We start from the raw sequence: 13222 nt of genomic DNA on the forward strand, positions 1-13222 counted from the left end.
AGTTCAGGAAGAACGATCCATCGAACAGGAAGTATAAACTACGGTTGAGGTAACATCTATTGCTAACACCCACAATCCCCTTATGAAATGTGTTTTATGAGATTATGAAATATGTTTATAATGATGTGTTTTTATTGGATTGTGGGATACGAAATGTATTTATGAGGTGTGTTTTATGAATGATGATATTTAAATATGTTTATGAATGATTTTATGATGATTATGAGTTATGAATAAGATACGAAACATGATAAATAAAAGTGTAACCGGTTCTGGCAGTTAGTGGGGTTACTATTTCTAGGTCGTGCACGTACCGCCGTACCGCGGGACACCCAACAAGGGAGAGTGCTCCTTGAGGGTTACCGCAAGCTAAAAGAGAAACTATTTAGGTACGGGCGTATGTCCAACAAGGGAGAGTGCTCCTTGAGGACTATCGCAAGGTGGGAGACGTCCCGCAAGGCTAACTTGTCAGTTACAAAGTAAAATGAAGGTTTTATGAAAGATAATGGGAACTAATAAAGGTTCAAGTTATAAATGATGTTTTATTATAATGATATTATGAAAGTGATTTACTATATTCTATTCTCCCTGATTGCAAAGTAAATAAAATGAATTGAAATGAATTTACGTTGTTAGGGTAGTATGTTACTGGGCCTCGGCTCACGATGTTGCTTTTGTTTTAGGTACGAAGAAGATCTTGGGATGCCTTAGAGTGAGGATGCAACCATCAAATTCATGATCGATGTTTAATAAAGATAACTATTTCATTAGTAATAAAGGGATGTATTAATTAAACTCTAAGTTTGATTTCACGATTTGAGTTAGATTTTTACATTAATGTTTAAACATGTTAGAAGTATTTATTAAGGTTTACTTAGATTTCAATGTAAATTTTAAAGAATTAATTGAAGTGAAGTATAATTACTGTTACTCAACGGTAGTCAGTAAATGTAAAAAGGTTATGTCGCCTTGTATTTCCCACGAGGGAGATACGGCAGTAACGCTCCGACTAAATTAGGATTTCCGCTGCTAATTAAATATAATTAACCTAATTAATGGTGTTTAGAAGTCGGGGTGTTACACTATCCTTGTTAATTATACAACCTAATTTGTAATTATGATTAATTTGTTGAAATTCGAATAATTTAAAATTAATTTGATTTTCATAATTAATTAATAATTTAATTAGGTACCAATGATTAAAAACCACCATAAAGATTGTTAATTTATGTTAAATTTTAAATTTTTATGACCTAGATTTGAATCCATGTTAATCGGAAATCAATTAATTAATAAATTTTCGATTTTCGCCTTAAAATTATGAAATTAATATGATTTATTAATTTGTCATTAATTTTGGAAATAAAAGTTTTAATTTTTATGCAATTCACTCATAAAACTTGCACGCACAAAGCAATGGACGCTACGTGTTACCCTTAAGGGGTGTTGTATAGTGCGGGCATGAGACGACGAGCAAGGGAGCTCGTCGCCCATGCGGTACGAATGCAGCGAGCAAGGTGAGTAGCACGCGAGCACAAGGCAGCAGCCCTGCCTTGCGTCGAGTGCTGCGATGATGCATGGGCGGATGGGCGAAGAAGCAAGGCGAGCGAGCATGGCAGGCGCGCGCGCGCGGGCAGCGAGGGGTGCCTCGCAGCACGAGCGCTGCCTCGCCCAGCCTCGCCAAGCAACTGATGCGCTACGAAGCAGCGAGCGATGCTGCGCGCAAGTGTGGCTCGGCTTGCTGCGTTTGCGCGTGGCAGCTGCTCGTGCCTTGCTGTACGATCACTCGTGAGGGGCGATCCTGCCTCGTGGACACGATGGGGCATGGGCGCAAGCCCATGGCCTCGTCTTGACCCGATTGATGCGCTTTGAATTTAATTTTTAATTTGCAGTTCGGAAACGATTTTAATTAATTTTAAAATTCGTAATTTAAATTGTTTTCTTGGATTTTAATTTTGAATATTATAATTATTATAAAATTTTATTTATACTAATTATTTTACTAAAATTAAATCTTGAATTAATTTAAATTCGTTTAATTCAACTGAAATAAATTAAATTAATGGATTCGATTATAAATTTATATGAGCTTTAAATTTTAATTAAATTTGTATGTTTCCGGTTAGACTAGAAATACATTTTTATGTTTAAAATTAGTAAAGCATATGAATTTATTGGTTTAAGTGGGAGCATTTTTAGTCATAAACTCTTGATTAGGTCTACAAACCCTTTAAGGTTAAACAACTTGATTAGAATTAATAAGGACTGAATAATTGGTAGATTATTGGTGCCCTTAATTAATTGCTGCAAATATTTATGTGATGCATAACGTGTTTTACTAACCAGCTATGTGGGCCATTCATGATAATGAATGGGTGAATGGTATATATTGTATATGTACTGTTTTGCAGGTTATGAAGTGACTAGTATGGCCCAAATAGGATAGAAAATATGGTCTGCGTACCATTAATTTGAATGTAATTGGTCTAAAGTACCAAAATTGTTTTTCAATTCAAATATGGTCAGGTACCATCAAATAGTTGTAATTAGTTTAATTATAGCTTATCCTATTTGAAGAAAATGGCGCCTCCCACGGTGAAATTCAAGACGAAGTTACCATTTTCGAGATGGACTTTGAAGTTGAAGCTTCAAGATGAAGTCGGGCCATACTAGATCACATTTATCTTATGCATGTTTTAAGTTATTTATTGCTTTTAAATATGTCTTAAATATGCATGAGATCAAAGCTTGATTATGTTGCATGATTAAGGATTTTAGTTCACTTAAAATCTAACCAACATAGTAAGAGCCTTAAGTTCCAAACTTAAAAATTGAGTTAAAAGGTGCCATGCCAAAATAAACACTTGCTTGGATATCCTTTACATCAATCTAGTAATAGTTTTTGCTCAGCGAGGTGTTACTTATTGGTCCTAAAGGGGTAAGGTACACAAATAATTGTGAGTACATGTTAGTTTTAGTGAAACTCAACGATATAAGTAAGGAGTCCTTTTATGTCGTGGAAAAATCGATAGGTTTACCTAATAAGTTCTTAGACGTACCTATCAACCAAGAGTAGTTTCTAGACTATTAGCAAAAGGCTTTTGCTTACCTAAAAGATTTTAGAATTGAGTCTAAATACATAATGTGCTTAATTCTTCAATGGATTTTAGGGTCTTGGAATCATTTTATTCACACCTGCCAGAACACATAACTTGAATAAAATGCTTAATGAACACTGAATTATGCATGTATGCTAGAATTTAAGTTTATTAAGAGAAAGTGTTAATGGTTATTTATTTGTTTATTCTTTTCAATTGTAGTTTTAACTATGGCAAACAACAATTCATTCAACATTCGTTCAATTCTCGAAAAGGAGAAGTTGAGTGGGAAAAACTTCCTTGACTGGCAAAGGAACTTGCAAATAGTTCTTATGCAGGAAGAAAATGAGTATGTCCTGGAAGAGGCGATGCCCGAAGCCGCAGGCGAAGGGGTCACTCAGGCAGCCCTCAATCGTTGGATTGATGCCAACAAGGATGTGAAATGTCTAATGCTTGCAACCATGAGTGCATATCTACAGAAAACGTTCATCAACTCAGATGCTTTCACGATCATCAGTGAGTTAAAAAACATGTTCCAAGATCTGGCTCGAGTCGAAAGATTCGAGACTCACAGGCAAATTCTTGAGACCAAACTTAAGAAAGGCGAGCCCGTAAGTCCACATGTTCTCAAAATGATTGGACTCATTGAGAATATGAGTCGGCTGGATCAGCAATTCTCTCAGGAAATGGCTGTAGACACCATCCACCATTCTCTTCATAGCGGGTATGATCAGTTCAAACTGAACTACAGTATGAATAGTCTGGACAAAACGCTCACTGAGCTTCACGGTATGCTGAAGACCGCTGAAAAGACGCTCAAAAGTGATAAGCAAGATGTGCTTATGGTGCGTGGGGGCAAGTTCAAGAAATCTGGAAAGAAGAGGAATGCTAAGAAAGGTGGCAACAAGGCCAGCCAAACTAAGCAACCAGCTGGCGCCAAATCTGAAAAGAGGAAGGTCAGTCAACCCACTTCTGAATCTGAATGCTTCTACTGCAATAAGAAGGGGCATTGGAAGAGAGATTGCTTGAAACTAAAGGAAGATCAAAAGAACGGAACAGTCGTTCCATCTTCAGGTATTTTCGTTATAGACTGTATACTTGCTAATTCAACTTCTTGGGTATTAGATACAGGTTGTGGCTCACACTTATGTTCCAATCCACAGGGACTAAGAAGAAGTAGAAAGTTAAGCAAGGGTGAAGTCGACCTACGAGTGGGAAATGGAGCACGGATTGCTGCATTAGCTGTAGGAACTTAATATTTGTCGTTGCCCTCTGGGCTAGTTTTGGAACTGGAAGAGTGTTTCCATGTTCCAAGCCTTACTAAAAACATCATTTATGTTTCTTGCTTAGATGCTAAGGGATTTTCCTTTTTAATAAAAGACAATAGTTGTTCGTTTTATTTTAAAGAGATGTTTTATGGATCTGCTAGATTAGTCAATGGACTTTATTTATTAGATCACGACAAACAAGTTTATAACATAAATACCAAAAAGGCCAAAAAGGATGATTCAGATCTCACCTATCTGTGGCATTGTCGATTAGGCCATATTAACTTGAAACGCATGGAAAGACTTCAAAAGGAAGGAATTCTAGAACCATTTGACTTATAGGATTATGGTAAGTGCGAATCATGTTTACTTGGCAAAATGACAAAGCAACCTCTCTCTAAAGTTGGAGAAAGAGCAACTGAACTATTGGGTTTAATCCATACAGATGTATGTAGACCAATGAGTACAAATGCTAGGGGTGGTTTCAGCTACTTTATCACTTTCACTGATGACTTCAGTAGATATGGTTATGTGTACCTAATGAAGCATAAGTCTGAATCCTTTGATAAATTCAAGGAATTTCAGAGTGAAGTAGAGAATCAATTAGGCAAGAAGATTAAAGCACTGCGGTCTGATAGAGGCGGTGAATATCTGAGCTATGAATTTGATGACCATCTGAAAGAATGTGGAATTCTATCAGAATTAACTCCTCCTGGAACACCACAATGGAACGGTGTGTCGGAACGGAGGAACAGAACCTTGCTAGACATGGTTAGGTCAATGATGGGTCAGGCCGAACTTCCAATAGAATTTTGGGGACATGCACTAAATACAGCTGCACTCACTATAAATAGAGCTCCGTTTAAAGTTGTTGAAAAGACTCCATATGAGTTATGGTTTGGAAAGCCTCCAAAAGTGTCTTTTCTTAAGATTTGGGGATGTGAAGTATACGTCAAGCGATTAATTTCAGACAAACTTCATCCAAAATCTGACAAATGTATCCTTGTGGGCTATCCAAAGGAAACAAAGGGGTATTACTTCTACAATACATCTGAGAACAAGGTGTTTGTTGCTTGAGATGGTATCTTTTTGGAAAAGGATCACATTTCCAAAATGACAAGTAGGAGAAAAGTAGACCTCGAAGAAATTCGAGTCGAAAAAAAACTCTAGAGAATGCTCAAGATGACATTCAAGATGAAACTCAGAGATCTTTAGAAGTATCTGGTGAGAATCATGGTCAATCTAGAGATGTAACCCCGCGTAGATCGCAGAGATATAGATCTCAACCGGAAAGGTACTTAGGTATTTTGACGAACGAGAGCTATGACGTTCTATTACTTGAAAGTGATGAACCTGCGACTTACAAACAAGCTATGACGAGCCCTAGCTCCAAGCAATGGCAAGAAGCCATGCAATCTGAATTAGACTCCATGTCTGAAAACCAAGTATGGGATTTGGTCGATTTGCCAGATGGCTACCAAGCCATTGGAAGCAAATGGGTTTTCAAACTGAAAAAGGACAAGGATGGGAAACTTGAAGTTTTCAAAGCTAGATTGGTTGCAAAAGGTTACAGGCAAGTCCACGGTGTGGATTACGATGAAAACTTTTCACCAGTTCCAATGCTAAAGTCTATTCGGATAATGTTAGCAATCGCTGCATATTACGATTACGAAATATGGCAGATGGATGTCAAAATCGCTTTCTTAAACGACGTTTTAACAGAAACTGTGTTTATGACACAGCATGAGGGTTTTGAGGATCCAAAAAATGCTAAAAAGGTATGCAAGCTAAAGAAATCAATCTACGGATTGAAGCAGGCATCCAGGAGCTCGAATATACGTTTTGATGAAGCAGTCAGTGACTTTGGTTTCATCAAGAACGCAGACGAATCTTGTGTATACAAGAAGGTCAGTGGGAGCAAAATTGCTTTCCTAGTATTATATGTCGATGACATATTACTTATCGGAAATGACATTCCTATGTTGAACTCTGTCAAGATTTGGCTTGGGAAATGTTTTTCGATGAAGGATCTAGGAGAAGCACAGTACATATTGGGCATCAAGATTTACAGAGATAGATCTAAAAAAAGATGATTGGACTTAGTCAAAGCAATTATATCAATAAGGTGCTTGAAAGGTTCAAGATGGCAGACTCCAAGCGAGGCTACCTACCCATGTCTCATGGAATGACTCTAAGCAAGACTCAGTGCCCAAAAACACTTGATGAGCGTAGACGAATGAATGGGATTCCATATGCATCATTGATTGGTTCAATAATGTATGCTATGATATGTACATGCCCGGATGTTGCGTACGCACTCAGTGCTACGAGAAGATACCAGTCGGACCCAGGAGAGGCACATTGGACTGCTGCCAAGAATATTCTGAAGTACCTGAAAAGGCACAAAGATGACTTCCTGGTCTATGGTGGAGATGATGAATTAATTGTTAAAGGCTATACGGACGCAAGTTTCCAAACCGACAAAGATGATTTCAGATCACAGTCTGGGTTTGTCTTCTGCCTCAACGGAGGTGCAGTAAGCTGGAAAAGTGCTAACCAAAGCACCATTGCGGATTCTACAACTGAAGCGGAGTACATTGTTGCACATGAAGCAGCAAAGGAAGCTATATGGCTAAGGAAGTTCATAGGTGAACTTGGTGTAGTCCCCTCCATTAAAGGACCAATAGCCCTGTATTGTGATAATAACGGAGCTATTGCACAGGCAAAGGAGCCTAGACACCACCAAAGAGTCAAGCATGTACTTCGTAGATTTCACCTTCTACGAGAGTTCGTTGAAAGAAAAGAAGTCGAGATAAGCAAGATTGGAACTGATGACAACATATCAGATCCATTGACTAAACCTCTGCCGCAGGCGAAGCAGAACTCGCACACTGCAGCTATGGGAATCAAGCATATTGGAGAATGACTTTGATGTCCTTATTTAATGTTTTAAAGTTTTAGAGTTTAATTCTTTGTAAAACATTATTGGTTAATCATTCACAATAAATGAATAGAATTCATTTTTCCATTTAATTTGTGGTTTATTAAATGATGAATCCCTTCAATTTGATGATATATTCAAGATAGACTGTTAGGACCAGTCCTGTGACTAAGAAATGTCTATCAAGTGAACTTGAATGTCAAAGGTTGAAAATGGTCCCTGGTCGGAGTTTTCTATAAAATTGGATGCATAGAAAACGTTAGACGACTGGAATGCAAGATGACTAGTAGTTCTGTTTCTTGAACTATGTAGACATGGCAATGTCATAATCATTTGCATAGATACTTACTTTGGGAAGACTAGTATCGGACAGACCTATGAAACTTTACTGTAAGAGATGAAAATCTGTCATAAGTAAATTTCATTAAAATTATTAGACACTAAATCCTCAATACCTGAGTGATTTGAGATTACTTGTTTGAGAACTGGTTGCTTTGACGTTGACCAACCGTCGCACCGTAAAAGGAGGCTATAAAGGCAACGCTCAGGTAATCACCTATCAAAAGAAGTCTAATCTCAAGATCGCAAGATTGGGATTGTCCTCCCATAAATCGGGATGAGATTCTTAAAGGAGAGCTAGAAACTGTAAAATGCATGGCCGTGCTCGGATGAATCATAGGCTATGATTATCTGTTTAGTTGATCAGTTGAACTCTGAAACCGAGAAACACCTCTGGACATAATAAGGATGACAACTCTTACCTTATGTTCAAGAGCAAGCATCGAGCGACAAAGGAATTAGGTAATGCACACTTGTCCCTAAGGACAAGTGGGAGACTGAATGAAATAATGCCCTTGGTCCAAGTATGCATATAATATTAAGTCTAATAAATGCGGTTCAGTATTAATTAACAAGTTAATAATTCAGTGAGATCAAGTGAGCTGAATGCCTAGCTAGAGGCCGCTTCGGTTCAAGTGGAATTAATGATATTAATCCACAGCTTACTCTTGACTGAACCCGTAGGGTCACACAAATAGTACGTAAACGGATCAAGTATAATGGCATTAAATACTCCATCTATGGATATTCTGAATCGACGGATCTTGGTTTCAGTGGGAGCTGAGATCGTCACAAGCAAGAAATGAATACTCCGGAAAACGATGATATTACCGGAAACGGAAATATGGATCGTATCGGAAATATAAATATTATCCAAGTCGTAGATGTTGCCGGAAGCGGAAACATGGTACGTATCGGAAAATATTAATGGAAATGGAAATATTGCCGGAAACGGAAATATTGCCTGAATCGGAAATATTATCGGAATCGGAAAATAATTCCGGAAACGGAAATATTAAATATTTGTTCGAAACGGAAATTAATTCCGGAATCGGAAATATTAAATATTGTTCGTATCGGAAATGAATTCCGGAATCGGGAAATTAATCGGAAGCGTATCGTACGAATTAGCATCGGACGAGGCCTGCCAGACGAAGGCCTAGCACGAAGCCGGGCCATCGCCCAGCAAGCCAACGCGCCACAACGCACCAGCCAAGGCTGCGCCAGGCCCACCGCAAGGCAGGCCCAGCGCGCGCCAAGGCTGCAGCAGCGTGTGGGCCTCGTGGCAATGGGCCGCGAGTGCTCGCGGGCTGCGCGCCCGCGCATGGCGCCCCTTGTGGGCAACTGTGCGTGCGTGTGTGTGTTTGTGTTCATATACGAATCCTAAAGCTATCAGGATTCGATATTGTGAGGGGGTCGAAAAAGCGCGAGGCTAATGCGTGACCTTGTCCCTCGTGGGTGTGACGATTCTTTTTATTCAATCAAGTGTAATTGGATTTCCTGTGAGTATACACCCAATTGACTAGTAATATAGGAGTCGCCATTCAGTTTTTAACGACAATGAGAAAAACTGACAAAACCCGGTTATCGTGACAATAAAGGGAGTGCAATTATGTTTGACCACGACGGCCGTAGGTTCCCTTGTGATCCCTGGTGTGGTGATCTCTCAATATACACCCTCAAGGTAGAGATTGAGGGTTCGGGGGACTGTAACTACCGAGAGGAGTAATTCGCTCGTCGATAACTCCAGAGGCAGGATATCCTTACGAGCTCAGCATAAATAATTGAAGGGACATGCGTTAACTATTAAACTAATCTGAATTGATTTTAGCAATATGCAGCATATAATACTAATTCGATCGTGATTATCTGATTTAAATAGCATTAAGGGACCTAGCATGATAATCCGATTTCCCAAAAATATTATATTTATTAGGCGTGATAGAACAATCATATTAGGTTAGTTTAACAGTTCATAAAAAGGGCGAGGAAAGCAGTTAAATCATCGAAAAGGGACACATCACGACGCACCCTTGAGAGGTGCGTCACGGTTCTCAGAAAACTAACCACTTTGACTTTGCTATTTCTCCTTTTTATTTAACGAATCTCGATTATGGGACAGGATACGTTCTGTTCGATTTTTGGATCGATTGCGACAGAACGCGTGAACAGTTTCGCAGCGAGAGGCTTAGGCTAAGGGGTTTAGAGTCAATACTCAGAGTATATTATGTGTTGTTGTGTGTTGTTTCACGTCGAAACTAGGGGCCTATTTATAGGGAAGAGTTCGTGGAAAGATAGATTTGCAGAGTTCTAATCCGCAAAGAATTAGGAAAAGAAACGTACCCAGGTATTTTCAGCGCCCAGGCCTAGGCGCCGAAGATTTCGGCGCCCAGAGCCAGGCGTTGAAAATAGGGTATGGGCAGTTTTTGTTTAGTCAGATTCGGATTCTAAGATCCGTAGAGTTTGAGATTAATTTGAGTCTTTTAGCGCGTATCAATTTGTGACGGAATGCGTCTGGGCCCGTTACGAACTCTAGGCTCGTTAGGATTTAAATTAATACGTAACTCTTATTTCCGAATCCTATCAGGAATAGGATTCTCGCGGTTTTCTATCTCATTTAGGATTTATGTTGGAGTGCAACACCTAATTCTGACAGGTTTCTATCTTTTATGATTTGCCACTTTTAGACGCTACCTTTTACGGCAGTTACTATTTTTAGCAGGTTTCCATAAATAGCAGGTTTCGAGTGAAAAATAGGGAATCGAGATTCGTTTATTTTATAGGAGATGCGTTGTCAAGTGGAGTTTTTATGCTTTCATCATCGAACCTTTCCCTTTCGGGAATGGGGACAAAAGTAGGTGTCTACAGATATATGATTAAATTCCTAATCCTAAAAGGATAAATTAATTAAATAAGAGTTCTACTAGGATTCTAGTTTAATTAATTCGTATCCTAGTAGGATTTCAGTTCCTTTTCCATACCTCTATAAATAGGTGCCTAGGGTCATAATTTATAGACACAATTGAAGTATTCTAAAGGTAAGATTTTGAAGAAAAATCAGCCATACACTTGCACCTAATAGCCGAAATTCCTAAGCTACCTTAAGGGCGATTCTAGTTGGTCAAGCTTAAGGCGGATCCGGACGTGCTGTGGACTATCTACGGAGGGACGACACTTGGAGTCCTAAAGACTTGTTCTTGTTCGGATCGGGCGCAGCTAGGGAGGGCACGCAACACAGTGTATGCATCTAAACTATGCTAAATGATTATGTGTAAATAATATGCTTTCCTGGCTTTTATGGTTTTTCCGCATGATTTATGTTTTGTCATATGAATCATAACCTAACACTAATGAATCAGTAAACTCAAAAGTCATGTGACCCATTTGACCCAATTAAGAGTAAGTAGGCCCAATTTCAAATCCCTATTTTCTATTTTAATTCATATGCACTTCTCATATTTATTTATGTTAATATATTTATTTAAGCTAATTTAATTATTTTCACATTTTATTTTATTGAATATATTTTCTAATGTTGCAAAAATTTTTATTGATATTATTATTGACAACTTTATATTATTATGAGAATATGATATTTTATTACAGTTATTTCTAAAATAATTAAAATGGAGTTTTTGTTATTACTTAAATTATTTAAAAGTCGTTGTTATTGAAATATAAATTCTAACGATGTTTTATTTATTCATTATTATTATTATTATTATTATTATTATTATTATTATTATTATATTACATTTTCCTATTTTTAAAGTAAATAAAATGGATTATTTGTTATTACTTTAAATATTTTTATTGTTATGGATTTTAAATATGATGAGGTATTATTTTTGTGATAAGTTTAACATGAATATTTGTTTTCAAACTAAAGTAATTAATGTCGTCTTTTACAAAATAAGCATATTTCTATAATGTGAGTAACTATTTTAAAATAATTATATCAGGTAAGTTTATTTGTTTTAAAAGAGTTTTCTTATAACATTATAAAATGTTTTCTTAAAGTGAATTCTAAAGTTGGTGATTATTTAGAATCTAAGGGTAGTTCGATGATAGGTTTTATTATAATTTGTTCGAATAACTACTAACATCGTGATTAAATTCTTACATTACAAGATTCGTTTCTCGGAATTCAAGGCGAACGATCCATTAAAGTTAATGAGTAAGAATTACGTATTGCGGTATAAGGTAACATCTATTGCTAACACCCACAATCCCCTTCGCAAATGCGTTTATGGAAATGATTTATGAATTTGAGAAATGCTTTATGATTTACAACCATGTTTATGATATAATTCTTGATTGGATTGTGGGATGCCTTTTGATTTCAAGAATGAATTTATTAAAGTATGAATAATTTCAATGAGCTTTACGAAGCATGATTTATGATTATGAAATGATATTCTGTCAACGCATGAATAAGAAATGAAACATGATAATGAAAAGCGAAAGACAAGGTTCTGGCAGTATTTGATCTGTTCTGTTCTGTTCTGATTCTGATTCTAATTATGGTCGTGCACGTACCCTCGTACCCCGCTACCCCATAATGGGTAACGTCTGTTTTTGTCTGATTATGATGGTACGATCTGGTGGGAGACGTCCTGCATTCTGTTCATACTTGCCAGTAACCATGAATGAATTTTTTTAATAATATAATGAAAAACTATTATATTTCATCTTATTGTTTATCTTGAATTGCAAAAGATTTTATGAAATGATTTACAAAAAGGTTTCACAATATTCTACTCTCCTTCTGTTTGCAAATAAAATGAATTGAAATGAATTTACGTTGTTAGGGTAGTTGTTACTGGGCCTCGGCTCATGATGTTGCTTTTGGTTTTAGGTACCGAAGAGGACAACGAGATGGATTAGTGTGAGGACGTATCACTTAAAGCAAGGTTACTCAGTTTAATAAGTGAGCTTCACTAGTTAATTATGTACTAAAACTCTAGCTTTAAATTCTAAGAATTATTATGGTTTGTATTATGACAATTTAGTTAATATCACGAGTCTTTTGTTTCATTAATCGTAGTTTAGATTAATATTGAATTATGCGCCTTGTATCTCTCAATAGAGAGGTACGACATGTGACGCACCGACTAAACTAGGATTCTGCTGCTAATTATGAATTAATTAACTTAATAAAATTGATTAGAAGTCGGGGCGTTACAGTTCTCGAGAGCTTTATTTTGTTTCTTCTGGAAACTTAAATCCTTCTGGGAGTTTCATATAGATATCATTATCCAATGGGCCATACAAATAAGATGTGACTACATCCATTAAACGTAAGTCAAATCCCTCTACCACAGGAGAATATGTCTCCTCATAATCAATGCCTGGTCTTTGTGAGAATGCTTGTGCAACTAATCTTGCTTTACATCTTTCAATATCACCATTTTCATTTTTCTTTCGCACAAAGACCCATTTATGTCCCATTGGCTTCATATCTTCAGGTGTACGGACTACAGGTGGTCCAAATACTTCTCTTTTTGCAAGAGATTTCAATTCTGATTCAATTGCTTCCTTCCACTTTGGCCAATCATCTCCATGTCTACATTCTT

General features: G+C 37.2%; 1 long non-coding RNA gene across 1 annotated transcript; it reads left to right on the plus strand.

Annotated features, from left to right (window-relative positions):
• Window positions 1-10992: 10992 nt before the first annotated feature.
• On the plus strand, window positions 10993-12645 carry LOC110804779 (uncharacterized). Its single transcript, XR_008920510.1, has 3 exons — window positions 10993-11045; window positions 11778-11849; window positions 12505-12645. It is a non-coding gene; the product is annotated as an uncharacterized lncRNA (long non-coding RNA).
• The last annotated feature ends 577 nt before the right edge of the window (window positions 12646-13222 follow it).

Source organism: Spinacia oleracea, chromosome 5 (genome assembly GCF_020520425.1).
Source record: "Spinacia oleracea cultivar Varoflay chromosome 5, BTI_SOV_V1, whole genome shotgun sequence".
Classification (NCBI taxonomy): domain Eukaryota; kingdom Viridiplantae; phylum Streptophyta; class Magnoliopsida; order Caryophyllales; family Amaranthaceae; genus Spinacia; species Spinacia oleracea.